The sequence below is a fragment of the Apus apus genome, chromosome 2 (genome assembly GCF_020740795.1).
Source record: "Apus apus isolate bApuApu2 chromosome 2, bApuApu2.pri.cur, whole genome shotgun sequence".
Lineage (NCBI taxonomy): Eukaryota > Metazoa > Chordata > Aves > Apodiformes > Apodidae > Apus > Apus apus.
The window spans coordinates 120,552,666-120,580,250 of NC_067283.1; the positions used below are offsets into that span (position 1 = coordinate 120,552,666).

The 27,585-nt window shown below is 39.7% G+C and overlaps 1 protein-coding gene across 3 annotated transcripts in view; it reads right to left on the minus strand.

Moving 5' to 3' along the window:
* LOC127381082 (cytochrome P450 7B1) overlaps positions 1–27,585 on the minus strand; it is a 126,042-nt gene that overhangs the window by 96,964 nt on the left and 1,493 nt on the right. The window lies entirely within an intron of this gene.

Consider the following 27,585-nt stretch of genomic DNA (forward strand, 5'->3'; position numbering starts at 1 on the left):
TGGAAATCAGACTGTAGAAATTAAGGTGGAAAGGAGAAGCTACACCAACTATCCTTGTATCAGCCATTTAAAGATTAATTTTCAGTATAAAAGACTGTACTGACAGTAGTGGCCTAGTGGAATTATGAATACAAATTAACAATTATTTATAAAATATTAACTATATATATTACATTATATTATATTATATTATATTACATTACATTATATTAATGTTGATTGCCTCCAGTTCCTATGATAAGACCAATAGTTTATGACTGAACATAAGTTTCAAATAAGAAATGGTTATGTTGCCCAAACACTGATAATTGATAACATGCACATGATCCTTTTCACACCAACCCAAAAGGATTATGTATCCATGTGGAGACAACAGGCAGTAATTAATCCTCACAGTATTTACAGCAAAATTTCCTCTGGGAATGTTTTATAGCTTTTTCCTTCAAAATAGTCAGGTGTAAAAAAAGGTTAGCATTTGTTCAACCTTACACTAAAGTTAATCACAACCTTTTGAAAAACCTAACTACAGCAATACTGAAAAACTGAGTCCAGACACATCTTCACTCCCTACTTCTCTCCCATCAACTTTGCTATAGATACCATCACAACAGAGACAGATGCACCGTATCAAGAAAAGCAGCTCTGAGCACTGCCGCTGCCAGACTATTGAGCCTCACAATGTACATAAAAAAGTGTTACCCCTGAGGCAAATAAACATAGCAAACACAGTCCTCCAAGAAATACTACACAGTAGTGGAAGTTTTATGCTGTATTTAAATCTCACCCTCTCATTTTAATAAGGAAATATTGGTACTGCGAGAGGAAATTAACTCTTCCCACTAATTCAAAACAGGCTGTTAATTTTTTGCAGCAGGACTGTTATGTGCCCTTTTGAGGTTCCCCTAATCCACAGAGCCTTGGAGGGGCAGGAGTAATCTTTGGAGACAGAGGCTGAGCAGGGCAGATAGGTGCAGCTCCCTTGCAGACATCAGAAAAGTTTGCATTCTCTTGTCTCAGAGATAATGTCCGCTTTCACTTTAGCACCAAGACAAGAATCACTAGGGTCTTGCACAGTGAAGAAACATTGGGTTCTCCAAGTGGAAGTCCTAGAGAAGACTTAGACATTGCAAACTGACACTACCTCCTAAGCAGACAGAAAATTAAAGAAGGAAAGCTAATCTGTGCTCTGCAATTTTACACTGAACACTTCCCAGATAAAAAAATAAAGAAATAAAGTTGCCTCTTTAATAACATCTTAAGCACTTCCTTTTTCCCTGCATGCCAGGACACAAGACTAATTGTTGTAATACCCTGTCTTTAAAAATGAAAATCTGTCACAGTAGCTTTCACCTAATGTTACACGTTTTAGCTCTGATCTTCAATTTCTTCCTTTTCCTTCTTCATTTCAACTTTCTGAAACCATCTGCTTTCTGTTAAGATGAATTTGTAAAATCCTGTGAGCTGCTCATATGATGTGAGTAAAAGTTGGATTTTCTAAAAGAGGCAGAGATTTGCAATTTAACAACTTATATCTTCATTCAGGTTTATAGCAAGTGGGTGGATACATTGCATAACTACACTTCAGAAGGGGTAATTAGGTGCTGAAATATGCATTTGCTTGTGTAGCGAACCAACTGCACTAATCCATACAAGTAGGTACATTTTGTGCTCCTGTGCTTCTCTACCTTCTGAAAAATGCGGTCTCTTATGAGAATGAATATTCCAGGTTATAAGAGCCTTAAAAATCCCTTTCACCATTGCCTGTAACTTCTGAGCTTTGCTGTCTCTAGTTACCCTTCACCACTTGGGAGAGTATAGAGCCCCACTGAAAATATTTACAGTGTGGTTAGCTAAGGCTGATAAGGTTTATTAACTGCTTCATAAATATTAAACAAAAACAATAAAACCACAGTAAACTGTGTCTGATTTGTTTTCTTTAGATACATTATATAGGAAATGAGCAAGCTGCAGCCCAGAAGCAGCCTAGCTGAGGCTACATGGGAGCAGTGTGTGCTGCAAGGCACCTGCTGAGATGCTTCACAGGCAGGTTAGTGCCACAGAGCTGTGCCCAGCACCACGCAGCCTTGTTAGCTCCTACTTGTTTAGATCGCGTTTCTGTTCCTGCTGTGTTGTTTCTTATTGATTGCAAATTAATTGAGACAGTCTGCAGGTTACAATATTAAGACAGCAAATTAATAAATGTTCAGTTGCGGTGGCCGGTGCCCATTATGCGATCCAATGCATTGGGAGATGCCCTTGCCACAGGATCAGACACAGTTCCTGTCTCATCTAACTCTGGCTGCAGAAACCAGCACCATGCCAGACCAGAACCCAGTAACCCTCCTTAACAGCATCTTTAAAGTCTGTACCTGTGCCTCAGTCCTCTCAACACGGTATGGATAACAATACTCTCTAGTCCCAAATTAGTGTAATGACAAGATCCTCAGAAAGGTGGTATATAATTGTATAACAGTACTAGATGCTGCTTTATTCTTTTTTGCAGTAGATGAGGTATTGGTCATCTCAGCCTTTAATCACACTCACGTTGTTTTTCTGGCATACCAGCCTAGTTCAGCCTAACATTAGCAATGAAGAACATTTTTGGCATCAGAACCCCACTAAAAAATAATTTATAGGCCGTTTGCTTTTGAATACAGAGAAATTAGTGGATGATATTTACAAAACTATTTTATCCCTATCCACTTACCAGCATTTTGGTCACCTCAGCTTAGAAGATATCAGCAGAGCTACTCAGAAGTTTTAATCAGGGCAAGTTCATATTGATATTTGAACCACAGGGTTAGACAGTTCTGTAGGTCTGATCTTAGTCTGGGGAAGAAGAGGTACAAGAAAGATGACCACATTCTCAAAAACTGGAATTAGTAGATTATTATGTTATCAAAGACATATATGGAAAAACATGTCATGTTTCAACAGTGATGACCACTAGCAAGTCTGATTTTGGGAAGAGCCCAGCCATGAGGGGCAGCTAGAAAGGGATATCGCAGGCATGATAAATACAGCTCCCAGGAACAGAACTCCTAAAAGGTGATAAAATCTTCGGGGTTCTTGGTTTTCAGCCCATTTAGTACTGCATTAAACACACAAAACCCAAATGAACACACAGTGCCTGAGTACTTAAAAGGCCAGTGGGAACTCTCAAGAGGCTTAGAATTCAATCACAAGGCAAAGCACTCCTCACCAAACTAATTGGTCACTGTAAAAGTACTAAATTAGGTATGTATTTGAGTTTCAAACTAAAAATTGGGGGGCAGGGGGGGAGGATTATTCATAAATATGCTCTCTGATGAGGACATTCTATTACATTTATAAGTAAATTAACCTGTAAAAACAAATTGCTGATGAGTTCATGGGTTGAGATTGTAATGTTGAATCATTAAATAAGAAAGAGAAGGGAAGGAAAACTACAATGGAAAGTATAAAGTGGAAGTTAGTACTGTATTTTTTCCATTACATCAACACCATACGTGCTGGTATACAGATAGTAATTTGTGACAGTATTTACATTTTACACCCTGTTTTATAAATTTTACTTTGCAGCCCTTTTTTCCTCTTCACATTGTACAAAAAAACCCAACAACTTTCATTTTTTTGCTCATATACATTTTTCCATGTTTTTAGATACAAATACACATCCTACCTCTTTGGGAACTTAATGATGACTGGAGAACTGGTGAGACTGTAAAACCAAAGGTCTGAGTCTGAGCAATGTGCAAAAAAGATTTTTAACCACACTTCTGAATGTTAGTTTTCATTCAGGCCTAGTTAATTAACTCATTCTATAAATCAGGTCATAGCAGTCAGACCACACACAATCTTTTAAACTATCCCTTGTATAACTGAGATCTCCGTCCCGGAATATCTAATAATTCCTGTAAGGTAATTTTTTTACTACAAATAAACAGGTTGAAGCCCTAATAGATATTTGATGAGAGGGGAAAGGAGGATGACTCAAGGACTTGAAATCTATGAATAGTGAATACAGAAGAAGAAGGCTGCAATATGCACTTGAATTTTAAGGTGAGCCTAAAAAACACCAACCCAGGAACACCAAACCCGACACTAGGGAGATTCTCATACAAAACATGAACACTGTAAGGAAACACACTAACGAAGACAAGCAGAAAGACATGTCCAGTGACATGGAGATGATCCTGTCGAAACAACCAACACAATTTTTAGGTCCCAACTCAGTGAAAGCTTTTCTCCTTCATATTCCTCCCATGACAAAGGCACAAGGAGCAGAGAACTGGCAGACAGCTACAGACACAGGCTGCATAGGCACTTCTAACACATAAGTTTGTTATTTACAGTGAATATCACTAACCCCACCACAAAGGCCACTTTTTCTGCAGCATTGTCCCTACATCTTACAACATTTCTCTTCCCTTGGTAGCATCATTGTGATCTTTGCTGAAGAAACATGCACAGCTTGCCCGGAGCAGGCCAATTGACCAAGAGTCACTCTGCCAACAGAAAACACTTCATTTCCTGTTTTTTGGGGTTTGGTGAACAGAGATAGAAACAAGAAACAAGCTCAATATAAATTAAGAAAAACACGGTGTTAACACCTTAACACTTAATATTGTCTTTTTTTTTTCTTCTTCTTTTTTTCTGTGCACACACAACCTTTTCCCAAGCATGTACAAATAGCTGTCTGCACTAAGCATGAACATGCTCTGACCAAGCACTACATTCTGTCTTCTCTGTGAGTGGAGGAGATGGAGAGATGCCATTCCTCATGGCGTGGTTCCAACACCAGGGCAGCTATCAGCAATATATACTGAAAGGGAGAAGGTGAATCATTTTTTGCTATGAAAAGAACTGCTATTTTGCCACAAATTCCTTTGTTAAAACAAAATTTCTTTAGTTTCAACCTTTTTTAAGAAGCACAATGCTCTAAGCTGGTATTTTAGAATTTGCATAAAAGGAGACCTCTTGGACACACTTCATCATTTCAAAATATACACTTTACACCTAGGAAAATGTATCAAAGCCACAAATGCTTTGGTCAAGAAGTTTCACCCTTCTTGAATTGACTGATGATATCATATGTTCTAGGAATATTTTTATCATCTGGCATGTTGCTCGGCACCATATGGCACAGCACACTGACAAGAGAGAAAGGACTAGTTTTAAATATTATATATATAGGTAGATAAAAATAAATGTTACACTTCTATAGAAGTATAAAGACACTATTGCAGATTTCTGTAATTCTTATTACAGTAGGGTCTCATTGTGGAAGGTACGTTTTTTATCCTCACACTAAAACACAGAAGTACAAACTACACAAGCAAAGCAAAGAATAGTTTCAAAAAAAGAAATCCAATCCCTCCAAGAGAGCTTGAACTGAATGCAACACTTATTTTCTCACTTTGTAAGCTTCTTTTTTCAAGACTTGTAATATTTGTAATAATGACATATTAACCCTTTCACTTGGAATTAATTTTCTGCAGTTAATTCAGATAGACATATTTTACAATCGCTTATAATTCTTACATAGGGCAATAGCTCCAGTTCTGCCAGTACTGGAAGGGATGAAGTCAGCTGATTTTTCCAAGAAAACATTTTAAAGGGAAGCTCATATAATTTGGCATTAACATACATATTTTTTAAATTTTTGTTTTTCTTCATTATTTGAGGCACAGTGACATTATGAATTCTATGAAATACTGTACTGAATTTTTATTTAGGTAGAGAACATAATTTTTTCTAGTTGGCAAAGGAAATGTGAACTTTTGGAGATTTTTTAGGTGAGGTCACTACCTAGGTAAGATGGAACATTTAGCCCAGAAAAGCATTCACCATTTTATTTAAAATTCTCTTCTCTTTTCCTCTATGAAATCTTGATAGTTCTTGGTTCAAACTTGAATCCAGCAAGATCTCATATTATCCTCTGACACAACGACAAACCAGAATGTGAAAATGTGTCTACAGAAACAAAATTTAAACATATTCTTTACTAATACAAAAGCAACCAAACTTCCACAAGCTCCTTTCAGTCATCTGTTACTGCACTCTTTCACTTCATTATTCACCATTTTAAGAACAGAACTAAACTGAACACAAATCTACTCAAGCCTTTGAGGACATCTTCCTGTCCATTCCCTGTGCCTTCACCACACAAATATCTGCCCACGTTAGGGCTTTTCCAAAGTACTTTTGGACAATCCAACCCCAGGAAGCCTGACTCCCATGACTGAAGTCGTCTTCTTCCTACCTCCAGATCCTCCCAAGACTATGCACAAAAGTCTACCCCACCTCCATGAGATGCTTGTGCATATGGGACAGTATTTTTCAACTCTGCTACTGTTTAAATCTTTATTAACCCACTCACATCTACAAATAACTGGTGCTAGCTCGTCCCAAGCTGCACCACACTCTTCTCCTGCCCTCCTGTCCTGGCACTGGCATGCCCCACATCCTCCCACCTGTCTCTCTGTTCTTGGTAAGAAAAACTTTTGACAATTCCAGACCTTGGAAACAGTTTTTCACTCTCTTCCTCACCAAATCTCCATATCATTTAAGATCTTCAATACAATTACTGACTTTGCCTTATAATTGTTACTATTCTAGTATATCTGGCATTAGTACAGTACAGTAAGAAGAAGGCAGAGTAAAAAAACCAACAAACTGTCAGTGATCTATTTTGAGTATTTTTCAATGTCACCTACTTCTTAGAGCTAAAAGTTCAACAGAGGTTGAAATAAATGGTTAGATGACATACTTTAATACAGTACTAACAGTAAACAATCCAATTTCCAAGCTACAGCTGCCCTTACTGCAGCCCTTTAAGAGCCATGAGGCTGCAGGGCAGTGCAGAGCACTGTGCAGAGCACAGGGGCTGCAGGGCTCAGAGCAGGTTCTGGCAATCAACAGGGCAGATGCTACCCGATCGAGAGCTCCCAAAGGCTGTCTCTGTGCTTGCCTCATGCCCTGGCCACCCAGCTGGGTTCCCAAGCCTCTTCATGCTGGACCCTGCATGAGAAGAATGGAAGGCTGGAGGCTCATGGCTGTGTATAGTTTGCAGACCCCGTGACCCTACAAAGTTACAGTATTGCCCAGTTTCCTCGTAGTTTCGTACCTATGGCTCTGTCTTCGAGTGGTTTCAGGATGTAGGGGTGATAAGGAAACTGTGCATCATTATTAAAGCTCTTCTCACACTTTAGGAATGCACTCAACCTCATGCACCTATCCACTAGATGAAAGAGAATTATTTTGCTGTGGGTGGGGTCTCTTTGGGTGCAAGGCAGACAGTCAGAAAACACAGCTAGAGTTTCCACCCCTTATCATCACCAGAGATACCCTGTTTAATACAGAGTAACTATGTAAGCATACATAGATGAAATAAATCTTTGGGCTGGAAGCTGCTATTGCAGTCATCAGTATTCATGTCCTGGATTACTTCCAACGTGGACAGTTCCAAAGTCAACAGCTTTAAAGAGTACAGTTCCCAAATGCTCCAGGAAAGCCTAGCAATTGTAACATGGGAGGGAAAAAAAAAGAAAAAGTGAATGTGATTTAAAATTCCACAAGATAACTTAGATTTCTATTAGCCAAAGTACCAAAGTTTGGAAAACTATACAACTTGGGTCAGTAAAGAACTGAAGGCAACATTTACTAATAAAAACCAAGGACAGAAAAACTAGTCTTAAGGATTATGATTTCCACCCTTTACTTCTAAAGGGTATTCCCTTCTGTTTTTATTGAACATCTAAAACAACCTCCCACTCCATAGGCAGTTAGTTTGTTGCAAATGAGGAAGGGCAAATGGAGCCCTCACAGGGAAACATTCAAAACATGGTAACGTGTTTGGTAAGACTAAAGACAACAGGAGAGAACAAGCATGTTAGAAACAGTGGAAATAATGAAAAGAAGGCAAACTTAGCTTTGTAAGAAAGCATACTAGCTTGGAAATATGGTCAAGGATAGCAGTAATCAGTCTTGGGGGGAGACAGACCTGAATTCCAGTTGTCAGACATAAACAGGGTTTTAGCCCAAAAAACTTACGAAGATAAATGAAGAAGCTTGCAAAAACTCAGTTAAGTCTTAAGCAAAAAAAAAAAAATGAGCCTTAGCAGGTTTTCACCTTAGAGGAGAGACACAGTGCAACCACTAGTGATGAGGAAATTATGAACTTGGGTTATAAACGTGGTATTTTAAACACAAGGATGAGGAACAAAAGGAATAGGCTCCCAGGAAAGCCAGGGGGCTGGTCTGGAAGACACACACTCTCCAAAGACATGTTGGCATGGCATTGCCAAGTGAAACACCAGAGTAGATGCTCTCACAGGCTCTTGTATTTATAATAAAAAAGATGATAAAAACAAACAGATCATGCTCAGAATAGGCGTAAGCATAACGAGGCAGCACAGAAGCATCTTCTCCACTAGAGTAATTTGGAAGCAACAGCCCTCTATCTACCACTAATTCTCAAATGACAGCCCCGAGTCCCTTTTCCTGCCATGGAGCCCACCATGTGTTCAGTTGTCCCTGATTGTGGCTAACAAATCCTATTACCTTTGAAATATTTGCTCCTGATCACTTTTGTACCCAGCTCCAAGGACTTCGAAGTCCCTGCAGTTTGGTTAAGTAAGGAGGAGAGGTGGTTTCATAGCTATGATGCTGAAGTCTCTGCACAATTTTTAGCCACCATCCATGGTTTGCATCAAAGGACACCAAGGATTTCCATATATAGTTGAGTAACACAGTACCAACATTGACTCCCAAATCGAAGTTTCAGGTGTGCATTTACAGAGCAATAGAAAAGGAACCAAGTTATCCACAAGTTCATCTAACTTTGGCATTTAAGAGAGGATTTGGTACACAGCAAGTGTATCCAGGCTTAGCAGGCTTGAAAATCTGGCCTCTAAGGATTAGTTTTTCTACAAGGGCCTCATTAAAAGAAAAATTAGACTTCTCTACTGACTGCTTTGTCTTAAATACTTCATGTAAATACTAACATCCAGAAGCAATATTCAGAATAAAACCTCACCTCCACTTCAAGAGTATCTGTAAAGCTACCAATATAATTTTACTGTGAAAGGACAATTTTACTCATCTTCGATTTTTCAGCCTTGAGAGGACAATCACAGAATTGTCAGAGTTGGAAGGGACCTCTAGAGATCATCTAGTACAATTCCCCCGCCAAAGCAGGATCACCTAGAGCACATTACTCAGTACTGCTTCTAGGCAGGTCTTGAGTATCTCCAGAGATGAAGACTCCACAACCTGCCTGGGCAGCCTGTTCCAGCTGCTCTGTTACCCTCACTGTAAAGAAGTTCTTCCTAATACTGAACTGGAATTTCCTATGTTCCAGCTTGTGACCATTACCTCTCATCCTGTCGCTGGAAACTGCTGACGAGTCTGGCTCCATCCTCCTTCTACCCACCCTTCAGATACTTAGAGGCATTAATAAGGTCTCCCCTCAGCCTTCTCTCCTTTCCAGGCTAAAGAGTCCCAGCTCTCTCAGCCTCTCCTCATAAGAGAGATGCTCCAATCCCCTAATCATCTTTGTTGCCCTCTGCTGGACTCTTCCCAGCAGTTCCCTGTCTATCTTGAACTGGGAAGCCCAGAACTGGATGCAGTATTCCAGATGTGGCCTCACCAGGGCAGAATAGAGGCAATTACCTCTCTCATCCTACTGGCCACACTCTTCCCTGTGCACCCCAGGATTCCACTGGCCTTCTTGGCAATAAGAGCACATCGCTGGCTCATGGTAATTTACTGTCTTCCAGGACTCCCAGATCCTTCTCCTCAGAACTGCTTTCCAGCAGGTCCACCCAAAATCTATACTGCTGCGTGGTGTTCTTCATCCCCAGGGCCTCCAACTAGACAGAGTTTATCAAACCAGATAGTGCATCAGAAGCTTCTTCTCTAGTATTTATAACTTACCTTAACACAGTTAATAATGCTGGTGTGCACACAGCTACATCTTCTACCAGTTAGTTTTTAAAGTGGTGGAAGAAGGCTAAGGAATTGCAGAGTTACACAGAAAAATAAAGTGAGGTTACTTAATACAGTATTATGGGTGCTCAGACTTCAGTTTTGTTTCAGATCAGAAACTTTGGTGCATCCAATATAGCCAAATGTCAGTAGTATTTAGGTTGAACGAGAGGAACTGAGCCTACCGGAGAACCAAACCCATGAGAGGTGGAGATCCATCAACTCCCTGCAGCGACCAGCAACGCAAATGAACAACAGCAGCATTTCTCCCATTAAAATCATTGGCAAAACTTCATTTTGATAGATAACAAGAACACCATAAGGCTTGAAGGATTTTATTTATAAAAACTATGCAAAAAAAATACATGAAAACCAGAATAAAAAATTTTCAGCGGATCTAAGCACTTGTGCAAGCGAGTGGAAAACCTAGCCGTTTGCTGAAATGAAGGACAGATGCATGGTAGCTAAAACTCCGTGAAACACTCTGCAAATCTATGGGTATATATTAGCAACAGAATAAAACACTCCCCTCCAACTTCTGGCAAAATTGAAAACATGGAAACAAAGATGTTAACTAAACAACCCCCTTCTGGAAGAATGCTAATTAACTTTTATAGGTTACATTTTCTTGATATACCGAAATCAAGATGACACAGCCATTTGTTTTCCCTGGCAAAGTCATGCACATCACTGATTATTCAGGTTTTGAAAACTGTGTATAATACATACTACCACCTACACAACAGCACAACGCTGACATTTCAGCACAGAACATGTTGAAGCAGTATTTCTGTACTGGGAAAAAGAACAACTAACAAAGACATTTCCTAGAAGGTACCCATCAAATAGAAGAGAATAATGTATAAAACATGGGCCTTTTCTTGAGAGCCTGAGGTTACAGATGCCTTTTACACCACATCATGTTCCCAACATAAAAAATTTGGCAGAAGCACCAGGTTGAAAAATGGAAAGCAATTTTGTTGTGATTTTGTGGAGCAAAAAAACCCGTACCAAATTCTTGCAGTAATTTTTGTGAGGCAGAGTACATATAGGGGAATTTCAAACAAGTTGCCTGGATGTTTTGTTCCATATTCTTTCCTACCTTAATTAATACAGTCATTTCTTCTAATAAGTCCAGATAAAATGACTGTATTCTTAATACTACATCATCCACCTTCTGTTACCCCTACTCATGAGAGAGCCTTTACTTTTCATCCATGAGAAAATCCAAGTGGTCTTACAAAATTGCAGAGATAACTTTCTTATCACTCAGAAAAAATGGACGGAGTGTCCTTATACAACAGGATGCTCCTTTCTGTGCAAGACAGGCACTCCCTGCTCTGCAGAAGCCACATATACTGGGCATCATCCAAAACCATGCTGTAAGTGGGTGACTTGAGTGAAGTCCATCAGTCCGAAAAAGTTGCTAAGCACATAAAAACCAGGTTGGATTCTCACAGCACTCATGGGACTAGCATAAGGGTGAAGAACCAGCAGTGCTTTCTAGGGAGAGGTATATGCCAGATGCTCTCACACACAAAGCACAGAAACATGATAAGATGACCCAGACTAGAAATCCCAAGTCTGGACTAACTCCTTGCTGAACTCTCAACTGCTCAGCCTGTAAAACGTTAAAACTTTCTGACAACACTATATCACTGTGCAATAATAATCTGCATTTTTCCAGGAACTTTATTAGTGAACGCTCTGCATTTTTACTTCAGTGAGATCTTGTTGAAGTACTGGTGATTTGAGCCCCAATGTGGCTCCATCACTGTAGGCACAGAATTAAGATATCCTACTGATACCAAGCAGCAGCACACATAACCACAGATGACATGATTTAGAGACCATCAATGCAGCACTGCCACAGCTGCAGTAGCACAGGCACGCTAGGGAGTCAAACCACATACCTAAAGCAATTCTAAGACTTGTAACGGTCTGGTTCTCCCAACATTTTTTCTATTCAAAAACAAAGGAAAGGGAAAATGCAACCTCTGAAGATTGTATGTGAACTCAGATAATACATTAATTTCAACACATGAATAAGAAACAAACTCACTTTATAGGAGTTGAGCTTTGCTTCCAGTTTCACCCAAAGCCCCCCAAGTGCCTGAATTAATGATAAATGGTAACTGACACTAAAGAAAATGGCAACCAACATAGATCAATTTTAAGGAAAAAAAAATAAAAGGCACCATTTTCTTTTAAAAGTTATCAATTGCCATAGGCTGTCAAGACTTATGTATTGGTATTATTTAGAAGTTATGTATAAGGAAACATTTATCAATTTAGCTAAGTTTAATTTTTGACACCAAACAGTATAGCTAACTGAATGTGAAGCTTACATCAAAATAAGAACATAGAATAATAACTTCAGGAGTTAAACCAGAGCTAAGGAAAATTACTTATTTATAAGTATCCATAATGTACCAGTTGTGGCTAAGTAGTATGTTAAGACTGCAGGAACATATGAATCTGGTAGTAATCAAAGGGTGGTTGGTGTTCTCAGTCTACCATTCTCTTCTTATGAGCTTTCTTTGCTTCCAAATATTTTATCACCTATTATACAACAATTCAACTACCTACCCTACATCTTTTCCATTGTACAGCCAGTCATTATCTTCACATTTGCCTACAGTCCTTATTAACTTAGGAAAAACTGCCTAGCTAAAAAAGGAATGATTCTAAAGTTGAAGTAGAAGCTGCCAATGCACAGGTTTGAACATCAGGATTAGGAGAAGTGATGATACTCTAAATGGTAAGGAAAAAAACAGAGGAGAAGAATTACAGCCTTCATGTCTGCAATGGCATAAATATGATTGCTGGTGAGGCAAATGTTCTTTATTTTGAAAAAAATGAATTAACTCAGTGTGGCTCTGTCTGTGGGGTGGGATGTTCGCTTCCTAGGTACTGGGCCTTGTCACACACCCTGAGCGTAGGCTGGGATCTCCCCGAGCCCCTGCACAGCTGGTTTCTCTGGGAAGGAACCCATGCACATTTCACAATGGAAAAAACACATTATTTTTACTACCCACAACACTTTCCTTTTTTTTTTTTTTTTTTTTACTAGAAGGAACTATCTTGTAATAAAGTGACCAGAAGAAATTCTTAAAAGTTCAGTGATAACAAACTGCAACCAGCTCTGTGCAGTTGAAGGCTACCACAGAAGCTTCCTATGGGATTTCTTGCTCACAAACTTGAGACGGATTTTGTTAAAAGAAGTACTATCTCAGTTTCCAGATGCCCCAAACAAACAAAAAATACTATAATGCTACAAAATCTTGGTGGCTCAAAAGCCACTTAGCATCTATGTAATTAGTTTTGTCATCACCATACCAAAAATTTCACATCCTGTGTGGTCCACAGCTGGAAGACAATAGTCCTCAACTGTGTTCTGCATCTTACTGCTTACAAATGAAACAAGGGTCTAAAGGTTCCAACCTTCTCAATCACTGAAACAGAGTACTTTTGCTTTGTATAAGTCAATAAAATTATTCCTTCTAATCTTTTGTATGAAAAGAGAATAGGCTACAGATAACTCTTAAACGGTTAGTATCCCAGTGGAAAACACAGGACTTGTCAGCAGATGTGGTTACACACAAGCAAGCCAGTTCATGGAAAGAAAAATAAGGGATGGGTTTAGCAGAGAACAGCAAGGGTGCCAATTCTGGTTAGCCACACGCAGTTGCTAGCATTACAGACCCAGAAGGAAGTTTGAGAGACAAGTCACTGCTTCACAGTGCTAGGAACATGAAAAAAAAAGTTCGTTTCATGATCAGGCCACGTGGCCATTATACTTTTACACAATCCATAAAATTCAAATATATGTAATATTGCTTATGAAAGGAAACAATGAATCAGGCCCAGTCTTTTAAGCTGCCAACCAGCCTGTGTATACAGATGGAGGTGAAAACTATTTCTAAATAACATCAGTTACCAACAAGAAGTGGTCTCATCCTCCATGAACTTTTAGGCAACTAAAATTGTGTTCCAGATATGGAATTCCAAATTCTTTGAGAATCATGTATAATGGCAATTTAGCTATACCAAAACCAAGCTTTGAAATTCTGTTCAAAGTATAAAATATATACAGAATACTGCATCTTCTCATCATACCATTAGACCAGAAATTCACATATGTCACCATGCAAGGATGGTGAGATGATGAAGGCAAGGTCCAGCAGAAGCAAAGAACTCATGCATGGTCAGGCTCCACATCTTTAGCATTAAGATTTTCACTCCCTCCCCCATGGCCTGGTCTGCCCTACTCATCAGTTAACGCCATGTAAGCAAACATGCTTTGAAAAGACCCACTAAGCTGGTTCCTCAACCAGAAGAGCTACCACGGCAATCCCCTCTGCCCCCCAAGTATCACTGACACTGCCAGAGGACTTCTGCAGGCACAGCTGTGTTGGTGAGGAGAGGGACGAATCATAGCTCCATCTAATGCAGCCAGGATGGCAAAACTTTGTTGGTGTTTAAAATGTTACTGAGAAATTCAGTGACTACGACTCCCGCAAAAGAACCCTTAACTACTGTGCCTCTCCATCCTGCAGAGGAAAAATGCAAAACTCCCTCTGCTACAAAATCCAAAGCTGTTTCTCAGTAGAAGCAGGACCAAAAAACACAGGTCTGTTACCTTTTCAAAAGCCACAAGCATTGAGATTTGCTGTGAGTTTGAACAGTTTTTCATATGCAAAAGTATTTCAGTTGTTACTGACATGTTACAAATCACAAAAACACTAAATCTACATGCACAATTTACAGAAGGGATTATTCCATTTGGCTACATGATAAAGCTGCAGCCACCGTAGAAGCCCTATGGTGTAAGCAAATATCTAAGGTAAAATCCTGAGTTTGCTGAAACTCATGCAAAACCTCAACTCTCTAAACTAAGGCCAAAAAGTCATGTAACACTGTAATAATACAAAGTCTGATAAGGGACTCTTATCACTCGTTAACTGCTTTAACATGAGATTAGGAGAATTAGAGGCCTAAAGGTTAGAAAACACCAGCTGTATCAGATATTTTATAGGGAGGAAGATAAGCACAGTAAAAAACAAAAGGGTCTTGAGATAAAGAAAGAAAATGCTAGACTGAATGGCAGAAAAACTGCCAGAAAAATCAAGGAAGACTTAAAAGCACTAATTTTTTACTCTGTCTAGAACTGTTGAAAATCAGTTTGATCAGCCAGTCAAGAAGATTACGCTGGTGTCAGGGCAATGACAGAATTATATAAATGAAGAGAATAGTGACGGCTCTAATCCCTTCTCTGGGTGAAGGAAGAAGCCCTGCAGAAGGCAGGTGTTGCAAGAAAAGGCAGAAAGGTTTCAAGCTACTCTTCACCAAGTCAAAAATAAGAATAGACCACAGCATAGCTCAAGGGCAAAGTTTCAAGCTAGACAAAAAAAACCTCAGTATATCTTGATGCAACATAAACCTTCTGAGATTCATAAACATCAATAATTACAAATTCAATGTGTCAGTAAACTCCATTATGATTCAGTGTAAATTTTCTTCAAAAGCCAGAGCACAGGTCAACCTGGGACTCATGGAGGCTGTTCACTCCTGGGTGCATTCAACTAACAGCTGCCATCTCATTCTTGGGGCTTGAAATGCATTTGATCATATTATCTTAGGAAGTTTATAAAACCTATTATTATCATCATGCTGAAAATAATTATATGATTCTGGGGAAAAGTGAGTGTGTAGGCTGATGATCAGTATACTGAGCAAGACCTGGGGAAGAAGATGGATACAAATGGATAACTGAGGATGCTACCATGAGCCTTTGGGAAGGATGAAGTGTTGAAGACCCTGCCAATTAGGGCTGCTGAAGCAGCAGGCTCCCACTTCATGAGCTGAGCTGTAAGGAAGTGATGATATGAAGTAGGATGGGGAAGGGTCAGGTTCGAACACAGGACAGGCAGGATGAAATTTCTCTTCCTCCTGCATGTTGACTGTCCTAACTTGCTCTTTCATTCTCCCTCCCTGACTGGAGATGCAGTCCATCCCAACCTTCTTTCAGTTTTCATCCTATCAACTGAGAAATAAATCACACACAAGGAGAATAGAGGGGAAATAAAGGGCAATTAGAGGCATTGTATGTTAAGGAGTCACTCATGTCTGCTGACAGCTATGTTGAGGATTTGTTCAGAATTGCCAGGTGACTTATCAACAAAAGTGCTTCATTTTTTTATTGTCATTTTGTCTATGGAAAATCCCCTTACAGGTTCCAGCAGTGATAAAAGCAATTAGCAAAACCCACTCAAATGAAACAAAGAAGGGTCTCATTAGCCTAGCTTACCCCTGAGTTGAGCAATGGGAATTCATGAGGATAGTTCCTATACAGTGCAATGAAGTACATGAACAGTAAAAAAGGAAACTGAGAAATCAGGAAAAAAAAAAAGTGCTCTAATACCTAGTGGAAAAAAGGGATAATCCAAAATAGAAAGCCTGCTGAAAGAGCAAAAACTGATAAATATAGACTTTATCCTTTATCCTTTACTGACACAAATCTAGCATTACCCACCAGCCAAACTCTGCAGTCAGGTTATAATAATTATCAGGAGAATTACAGTAGAGCCCAAGGACCTTATCTGTATTACAGAATCCAACTGTGCTGGTTGCTTTCCATATACAGATCAGTTTTGAGAAATTTAGCTTACAAAGTCATGATTATTGAGGCTGCTTTGACTAGCCCAACCTTGGAAAATGAGAGAGATGTCCATATCCTGTACCGATTTGTGGTAAAATTCATACTTCAACAGACAATTAATTGTTCTGGCCCTCCTGCAATCTTAAGAAATTGACTTGACTGCCAGGAGCATATAAGACTTTCTACCACCTTGCGGCCTTTAAGGAGATGATCTGATATTTGCCACAAAAAAAGTAAAAAGATGCATCTGATACAGCATGACTGAATCTGTAGCTATAGCTTATGCCTGGGACTAAATAGGATACCAGTGGTACAAATGAACATGGGTGTTAGCAATGGGGATTTTGTCTTCCAGAGCCTTGGGTCCCATGCAGCAAGAAAAGCTATGGGGGACAGAAAAGTCCTATGTGTGGGAATCTGAGGGCATCTGATCTTCACTTTGAAAGTCATCAACATTGGAGCACATACGGTGATTTCCATATCCAATGTTGCAGTCTTTCATTGAAGTCTTCAATTCCCTGGTCTCTGTTGCACATTCACAACATCACCAATTACCTACAAAGTTACAACCACGAGCATACTGTGCTGAAAACAATTGCAAGAAAAATCTTCCAGGGCTTTCATTTTGATGAAATGAACTTTATCACTACAGTTTAAGTTGCTTCATTCCTCACATTTTTATGGCATACAGTGCATTTGGGTCTCTGGAACTGCTGCAATGCAATAAGGAGGCATGAGGTCATACATATTCCCGGCTACTAAACAACAGTCTCAGAGGTATTATCAATAACAAGATACACTGCAATAGTGTGCAAAATAACACAAACAAAACAACAAAACACCTTTTTTCTTTTTCTTTTTCTTTTTTAAGTTCTAAGCAAAACATTAAGCATGGGTTTATCTGGTCCCATCTGAATTATCTCTGTTTTTTATAGCCTCCGTTTAAAAAAATGCCTGTTCTTCTTTTTCCTGAAACAAGCAAGCAAGCACGCGATGCAGAGCCTATGAAGCAGCAGCAGATAGTGCACATACATTGGTCCATCCAAATGTTCTTGGGGTAGGGAGAAAGGATAGACCGCAAGTTGCTTCAGTCCATACTAATTTCCCACCAAGGCACAATTAAAGATGTGTCAGATGACCTGCCAGCACCTTTGAGCAGGTGTTTATTTGCAACAGCAGTATTCAATACTTCAAACAAGACACACAGAATCACACAGAATCTTAGGGACCTTGAAAGATCATCTAGTCCAACATCACTGCCAGGCAGGATCACCTAGAGCACATCACACAGGAAGGCGTCCAGGCAGGTTTTGAATGTCTCCAGAGAAGGAGACTCCACAACCTCTCTGGGCAGTCTGTTCCAGGGCTCTGTCACTCCCACAGTAGAGAAGTTTTTCCTGATATTTACATGGAAGCTCCTATGCTCCAGTTTGCACCCATTGCCCCTTGTCCTATCACTAGACATCACTGAAAAAAAGCCTGGCTCCATCCTCCAGACACTTGCCCTTTACATATTTGTAAACTTTGATAAGGTCTCCTCAGTCTCCTCCAAGCTAAAGCGGCCCAGCTCCCTCAGCCCTTCCTCATCAGGGAGATGTTCCACTCCATCATCTTTGTGGCTCTGCACTGGACTCTTTCAAGCAGTTCCCTGTCCTTCTGGAACTGAGGGACCCAGAACTGGACACAATATTCCAAATGCGGCCTCACCAAGGCAAAATAGAGGGGGAGGAGAACCTCCCTAGACCTACTAACCACACCCTTTCTAATACACCCCAGGATGCCATTGGCCTTCTTGGCCACAAGGGCACATTGCTGGCTCATGGTCATCCTCCTGTCCACCAGGACCTCCAGGTCCCTTTCTCATACACTGCTCTCCAGCAGGTCAGCCCCCAACCTGTACTTGGACAGAAGCCTGAACTTTTTTTGAGCCCAGAAGATCTCAGCATTGCCTGTTTTAGCTTCTTACCACTGCAGAGCCAATAGGAGAAGCATGCACAGTTTCATTTTAAAGTCTTAATAACAACAGGTTTTTAAGACTCTATATTTATTATATCTGATGTCATTCTACCTGAGGAAGTCCATACATTATGAAAAAATCCCTTCACTTTTAATGTGGTAATATCAAGCAGGATCTATCAGCGTTTTCACTACTTAAGATGTAAGAAACTAAACAGCTTACTGAAAAAAAAAAAATCTGATTCATTCACATATGCAAGATTTCTTTGAAGCTTAATTATCATTTTTGTATCTTATAGCAGCAATGCCAGAAATTCTGCTGTCTGTTCAGCCACAAACCAGACATTGCGCAAGCAGCTGTTTCCCAAGCCACTGAACACTGACACACATGGGGAACCTCTCCAGTCCTGCTGTGAACAATTCTGTGTCGCTCCTTAACAGCAACAGATAATTTAACCTGGCTTTAAAGGATATTACATGCAAGGCACTAGGACACAAACTGCAAATTTCCCTCATTTGGTCCTCAGAAGGAGTCCAGGTTCTGAATCCAGCTTGTTGCACTTGTTCCACGGCCTGGAAATGAAACTCCATCAATCACGTATGCTCTGATGGCAACTGTTACTGAAAAAGCCCTACCATCTTTTGTGTACTGTCATGCACTGTAAGCTTAATTTCATCATTAGATACACACATCTAAGTGCTACTGCTGTTGAATCAGAGTCTTTCAGGCATGTATTTGGGGTTAGAAAGAGCACCATGTACAAGCCTGTCCTCCCAGAACTTTCATTTTTTCTCCTTCTTTTGCCCAAATATCAATTCTGTGGGTTCATCGTGTTTTACAATTGGTTCTTGGATGACTCCTGAACTGAGAGACATTTTCACTTTTCATACAGCTACACAGCTGCTCCTTTTTAAATGGGAATTGCACTCAAGTACTGCAGTGTGGGGTCTGGCACCATGCCTCCCCCTCAGCTGTAGGGCTTGGAAATTTGCTATTTAAGCAAAAAAAGTTATCATGCTGAAGCCTAACCTAGGAATCTGAAAAACTTTTTTAAAAAAACAAACAAACCCATCCAACAAAATAACAGAAGTTTCTGAAAGGAATAAGGATGAAATACATAGTCTACTGGAAACATTTTACAAATACTGGTACCTACCAAAACAAAAGCAAACCTTCCAGGGAGGTTTTTTCTGTCTTAATAAAGTATAAGTTTGAGATTAGTAAATATCATAGATCAATTCCTGAAAAACTTAAGGAAAAAATTATCCCTTACCATCAATCCAGTGTTTGAGCTATTTTCAGAGAAGCTTCTGAATGCAACTCCCAAGGCTTCTCATGCTGAAAAACCAGCTGGAGAGAATTATTATGGCTATGATCTATCACATGCCAGAAGCTCTGAAGAGAAGCTATTCTAACCTAAAAAAACATGCCAGCACTGAAGAGGACAACACAAAGCAGTACTTCCCAGCTAGAGAAGCAATGACCAAACACAGCATCAGTTGAGTGGACCAGCAGCAGAAGTCATTCAAATCCTCTGTGAGGAGATATCAGCAATTGTCTTTCCTTCAATAAGTATCTTGTTTTTGTTAACCAGATTTAATAAGAGTGTCTGAAAACTCATTGATTTTCCTTGGGGCCCCATTAGAGAGTTGGAGGCCATCTCTCAGAAGCCTTCAGAGACTACGTATTACACCATGAAAAAGGGGCAGATCTGTGCCTTCTGCTGGCACGCATACGAAGGCAAAAAAAAAGTACAGAAAAGACTGAAATACTAACTGCTCAGGAGCTTCATTTTAATCACCTTTTCTCCATCAGTTCTGTCTACTGTTCTTTAACAGTATTTCATTTTTAAAGAATATACAAGTTCCTTTTGGTTTTTTGTTTTGCTTGCTTTTTTTTTTTTTTTTTTTTTTTAAGTTATTACTGCCAGACTTAATAATTGCAAAACTCCTGCATTCTCACACGGTGTTGACAGGAGACCATAATTTTTTTCTGAACACTACATAATTTTAAAAAGTAATGAAAATGCAGCAATTTTCTATTATCATTTTTTCAACGTCTCATTCAAAAATTTTACATTTTGTTCAATCTAAAAAGATTTGAAGAGCAAGTGACATAAGAATTTGCAAAGACCACTCAGGAAAAATCTGGGGACGAGTCTCCTGAAAAGGAAGCGGGGTGAGGAAACAGCAGGCCAGTAAGCAATGTGCTGATTTTTCTCAGGAGCCACAAGAAATCAGAGAGGTAACTACACTTAGTGCTGCTTTCTATCTAGCCATCAGTAGCAGATTGACTCATGCAAATAAGAACTCCATGGGTGCAGGGTCAGACTGTCAGCAAGCAACTTGAGTAACTCATGACAAACATGCACAGGCGCTCTGGCAGGTCCCGGGGATGCCATGGACTAGGATGGAGATGCTTCTTCAAGTTCCTGCTATAGACACAAGCCTGCAACTTGCAATGTTGCGATCTGGGTTTTCACTGCAGTGTCAGGGAGGGTCAGCTGTGTGACAGAGCAGACATTCCTCTAACAGCCCATTTTAGCTTAATTTTGCTGGTCTGTTGTTCCTTTGTGTGCCTCCACAGGGCTTCAGCAGGCTACCCTGACAGGACACCATGCAACAATCTCCAAAATCAAGAGACAACTACTGCATTCAGCTAAAACCCCCTACCACCAGGCCTACAGTATGAGAAAGAATTGGTTTTGTAAAAGAACATTAGAATATTGCTTAGGAAACTATAACATTAAATCATGAGAAGCACAACCATAGCATTTTTCTGCTGATTTGAATTACGAATAGAAAGTACGAGCAGTTAAGTGGAAACAAGATATGTTCTATGCAAGAGCCAAGATTTTTTTTCCTGACATGTGCCAAACAAGGAGAAGAAACAGAAGAATCTGGCACCATTAAAAACAGTTTGTGGAGAAAGGAACTGAGTATCTACAGCCAAGCTCCATGTGGTTTGTAAAGAGGAAACTTTTGTTTTATGGGACTCTCAGTCAGCCAAAATTCTCCCAGACGGCGTGCAAATGGATATTAGCCTAAAAACCTACACGAATCTTGTAGAAGGATCAGTAAATGGTGGGGAAAGAAAAGGAACACTACTGAAGTTTTAAATCAGAATTCAAAATCTGCCTCATGGTTGAAAAAGTTGGTTTACCAGGCAGCTATAATATCTTATATGGTGTGTTGGAAAGGAAAGGCAGCAAGTTGAAGCACAGAACTAGAAGTCAGGAAAATGAGATCCAACCCTGGCTCCACTAACAAGTAGCTCTATAAAACTTGAATAAAAGAGAAAAAGACTGCCAAGTTAACAGTGAGATTTTCCTTAACTTCATATAGTGTATTAACATTGCACTTATGCTGTTTCTTTTAGCTTCTATATTTCCTCCACTCTCTGGCATTACTATGCACTAAGTTAAATAAGTGACTAGATGGAGTACTGGGAACAGTTATATTATTATACCAAAACAAGTTCTGCTCAACTTCTTAATCAAAATACTTGACTGAAAAAATCCAAAACGATTTTATATGGGACTGTAATTCTCATAACTGAGCAAAACACTGAAGTGACTGACATGATCCAACAGCTTAGATGAATTTTGCAATAAAATGTGGCATTTCTGGCTTAAAACAGTAACTAGAAGTTGTACTTCAGCATACAGTAGAAAGGGAATGGGCCGGCAACAGCTCCTCAGCACATATTGAGTGGTTACACCACAGAAGAATTTTTTCATCTTCTCTGGCAACTGAGTACCCTGTGAAGGATTCCACTGCATTATCTGTAAATCAAGAGGAGACCACGTTGACCTCCAATTTCCAGCAGAGAAACTGAGGCAGGCAAGCCTGCAAGCTCAGGAAGCATCCAAGTCCCTGCATCCCACTGAGGTCACTCCTCAGTGGGAGACTGGGAGGTCCAGGGAACTCGGTGGGTCAGAACTCAAAGCTCTCTAGTTATACTGCCAATGATTAAAACACAGCAGGTGGCAAATTTCACCATCTCACTTAAAGGAGATGTAGTTAATATCTCTTGTAAGAGGATACCAGGATTAAGATTTGCTCCTTTGTGTCTCCCTTCACACCAGCCTTTAAAAGTAACATTTCAGCTAAGATTTGTCCATTAGCATGTATTCCCCCTCTCAGCAGAACAGTAAGCAGGAATCTGAGTTTTGAAGCAGTCTGTATTTGCTTGGGTTTTCCTCATTTGTACTTTTAGGACTATCAACTTGGAGAATGCGCAGAAGGGTTAACTGTTCAGTACTTTCTGTAACCTGTGTGCATTTGTTTACAGAGCTCTAGATGGATACTCCATGCTTCATGTTGCACTGGAATAATGAAAAGAGCTGAACACAATTCCCTTTAATTCTCACCCTTTAATTTTATTTCCTTCAAAGAATAATGAACAGAAGAAAGCAAAAACAAGTACTTCAAGGAAAATAAAAATAATAAAAATGTTACAGTCATTTTCCACTAAAACACGGGAAGGAAAAAACACTATAAAAGTAAAAAAATTTGTATTTTAGTGAGAAACCTGAATCTAACAGTTCTTATTGCCACTAAAAATATCTCCACCCCACACACACACACACATTTACCAGGATGGCATCTACTGATGGGTTCTGGATGCTAATCAAGACCAGACCAGGTACAAACTAAAGCTGAACAACCCCCAACAAAGTAGGTCAAGAAAACTGGGAGGGAAGGGAAATTGTTGCTAGGTGGCAGTGTACCTTAAGCAAAGAATACTGTAAATCATAGATTATTGGAAAAGTTTGTTATCTGCTAAAAGAGGTGTCATCTTCAGTGCCATCTTCAAAGCCTTGGTAGGATGCAGAACTCAAGATGTGCACGATACCCAGACTATGTATCAGAAGGATGAGAAGCAGCACTGAAAAATGAAAACAAGCAAAACCTGTCTTGAACCAAGAACAAGCAAAACCTGTCTTGAACCAAGAACAAGCAAAACCTGTCTTGAACCAAGAACAAGCAAAACCTGTCTTGAAACATGCCGTCCTGCAAAATCTGCAATGTAATGACTCTCCAAGTCTGTTAGCGGCATAAAAGAACCTAAAAGCCAGTGAGCTGAGTCTTGTACATCTTGAGAAGACTATGGTTTTGCTTACTTTGTTTTATTCGACCTTTACTAAGCTCTTACCCAAAGAAGCCAGTGGAGAAAGAAGCTTCCACCACATCTTGGCACAACAGTGAATAGCTGTTAGAAAACTCAAGAGTGGTGGTGAGAAAGAAAGTTTTTTAAGGCTACTTAAGAAATGGAACTGTTACTTTTCTGCTTTCAACAGTTTTAGTTTTCAGTCCTAATCTCTTCAGAGTGAAGTAATAGTGGACTGTGACATTTAACAAAAGGAGGTCAGGAAAATGCATGCACTCCCTAGGAATCCAACCAAGACAATAGAGAAAAAGTCCTCTGTTAAAAGTCAAGGTAAGAAGGGAGAGGCTAGATTTTTCTGGTATCCTCCTATCTGTCCTTCCTGATGTTCCCTCCAACAGAAAACTACCTTAACATATTGCCTAAATTAGCAGAAGTGGTAAAAAAGACAGGCTGATGACATCTTGTGAACTACAATTCGCTTGGTAAGAGAGCTGTTAGCAAGCTCACAGCTTGTCACAAAGAAGGATAGGATGTTCTTGACAGCAAACATGAAATCCATATTCTTTTCACCAATATCTATCTGGGTTCAAGAGAGCAACTTTTTGGAAAAGTATCTTGGATTAATGCAATTGAATAGATTGGAGGTATTTTAGAGGACAGAATAAAAGAGAAAAATGAAAGACACTGCTCCAACAAAGGTTTAAATCCATCACTCAGGTCATAGAAAAAGCCTTTCTGAGAAATTTATAAAGTAATTCTTCTTCTGTTGACTTTAACCTACAATTATACTGTTTTATGTAAGTTTTTTATACCATGTTCTGACACATTAAAAGCTGGTCAGAAATAATACATTATAATGTATGTGCCCATTCCAACCCAGCATGGGAAATCCTCTACTGCTGTATAGTAAAACTCACACATTACACATGCCATATATTCTATCATTCCTCATAAGCAATTTTGACTGTGCAGCCCATTCACAATAAATAGAATACCAACCATACTAGCCTGAAGAGTTGCAGAGGGAATAATTTTTACAAACCCCTTCACCACTGTATCTCACATAGGACATTCCAAGCAAACATAAACCTCTAATGAGTATTTCCAGGTTGGGTCTGTAACTTCTTTATCTGAAAAACTCTAGGGTGCAAAGCTCAGGACAGTGGGATCCCACCTCAATGGATAACTATGAATGCAACAATCTTTGCTCCACTTCTCTCCACTGTCCCTTTCCCCAAAGATGGTGGTTTTAATTTGTGGTCAACCTGAGCCTCTTCCTGGTAATTCACAGCATCTGCCTCGCAAGGAGGGAGGCAAGAGAGCATTCCAACCTTGTCCCCGAACTGCTGGTTGCAATTTAGGATAATTCTCAGTCACGGACATGCAATAAACACTAGCAGCCAAAAATAAGTATCAACTTGAGCAAGAAAAAGTGGAGTAGTACCACATCTACAGAAGTCACCAGAAGCCATCCCCTGTTGATCCTGAGGGCCCATCCCTGAATTGGGCAGCATTCCTGTGGGGAGATGAGCAGGAGCTAGCTTCACCTGCCATCTCACCTCCTTCTCCATGACACTGTGCACAGCTAATAGAAAAACAATTTGAGAACAACAAAAAAACCCAAGCCCATAAAGCTGGAACTGGCTTAGACATTTTATGAAAACAGAAGAGAATAATCTGTACATCTACGAAGGCTACGAAGTCATCAGGTTTTGCCATAGCAGAAATATTTTCATGCAGTGGCACAAATGAAGCTCTCTCTGGAGAAAATACATTCCCCAGCAAACAGCCTAGATAGGCTTTTCTTCATTAACCAGCAAGAGGGAGATCTTTCTGTAGCACACAGAAGGCACTGAGCCTCATTTGACATTGAAGTTTAACTCAAAATAAATTTTTCTGTGATTAAGGAAACTTTTGTTCTACTTCAGTTTCTTCACCATCTGTGATACGAAACCTGGCAAAGACTCCAAATTGTTTCCTTTGTGTTATTACTGCCACCAGCACTCAAATTATAAACATTTATACAAAAGGAAATTCCTCTTCCTTTCTTTGCTGCCTCCAAAGAGTAGATGTAAATAATTATCTAAGAAAACCTGTACCAAACTCACCCTGACACCTCATAACACCAGATGACAGACATGACACTACAGAAAAAGCCCACAGCTTTAAGTCAATACAACTTTTCAATACAACTTTTCCAACAAAATATTTTCTCCAGCATTAAGTACTCAGCCTGAGAGGAAATGAAGTAGAAGTGTGTATTTACTTACTGAAGCCCTTCATTTATATATAGACACATTTGACCACTGTTGCTATCCTAGATGGAACCCACGCGTAGCTGTGGTTAAGAGGTTAAATTTGATTATTCTGGTAAAGTTTGTCTTGGCACCTCAAACACAACAAACAATCCCCTATACAGAGCTTGCAGACTGGTACACGCGTAACAGCATTTGGACAACATTCTAATCTCTATAAAAAATGCTTGTAAAGGTGAAGTAGCAATATTTTTTTCTAGCATAGGCAAGCTCTACAAAACCAGAATTAGTCACTTTTCTGCCAAATGTTAATGATGCATGATCAGGAGTAGAACCTTTTGCAAACAGCCCCTATGTCAACAGGTTCCCATATGGTTTTTGCGGACTCCTGAGGCAGGGTAGCCCTGTCAAGAGCTGGGTTTGTCAGACTCAAAAAGAAGAAAGGAAAAGAAGAAACCTGACACATGGAGGACACAGGGGAATGGATAAACATATAAGGGTCAAGTGAGGGTCAAGTAAGGGGGGATCTCTAACTTTCACCAAATCTCGGGAGTATGAACTAAGCCTTATACCCATTTTTTAATCCACTGTATCCTTAGCAAGGCTCTTCTTCCTACAGATCAGAAATGGCTGCTGAAGGCAGCCAGGCGGTTGCCCAGCATTTCGCAAGACCATGCACCATTTATTTCTTCCTGTATGCTAAAAAAAAAAAAAAGTAATAAGTAAATAATTGCACATTTTACTGAAGCAGGATAGCACTTCTACATCAGTTGAGGGCTGTACTACACAGAGGCTGACATGATTTTCCACTTTTTATTTCCAGTTGCTTGCATGCTGGTGCTTTGCACACTTCTTTGAGAAGCAGTACAGGATTTAAAGAAGTGATTTATTAATCAAACAGCAGACGGATTTTTGGGCAAGACAGTATGCATTGTTGCTGAGGCCTCCTGTATAGCATCATTCTGTTGTGGCACAAATGTCCAAACAATTTCACTAAAAAGCTGACTTTAAAAGCTCTTCAGCCACAAGGGTTATGAAAATAACCCCAAAAGGGTTCCTTGATCCTTTTTCCCTACCACTCCCATCTGGCTGAAAACTTCACAGCAAGAACTCTGTTTCCATTTTCAACACTACAGACTATTACACTTCTACCAGAATTTCTACTGATCACAGGCACAATTTTATAATACGTTTGAGCCAGTATAACAGTTATAGCCCTAAAATTACACCAAATCCCACTTGGCCCAACCATGTCCTCATTGCTCCCCTTTTATTTTCTGGGGTGACCTCCTTTAAGGAGCTAAACTTGCAGGACACTAAACCTGTGAAAAAAACATATGCAGTTTTTTACTGGTTTAGCTCCCAGATCCAGCTCAAAGCTGGTCAGATAAGCAACAGAGAGGAGAAGAATGAAGAGTGACCAGTTGAGCAGCACCCTTCTATTCAGTAAACTGAGCTGAAACACGAAACAAGCATCCTAAGCTACTCTGTTAAGTAGTTTGTCTTATGGGGTGGCCCCACTTTAACTGTATGTCTTCCACTTAAGGAATGGACTGGGCTTTCTAACTCGTGTCACATTAGTAATGGATCCAAAACAGACATCATGGAAATAATCTACCTCTTCTTTCAGT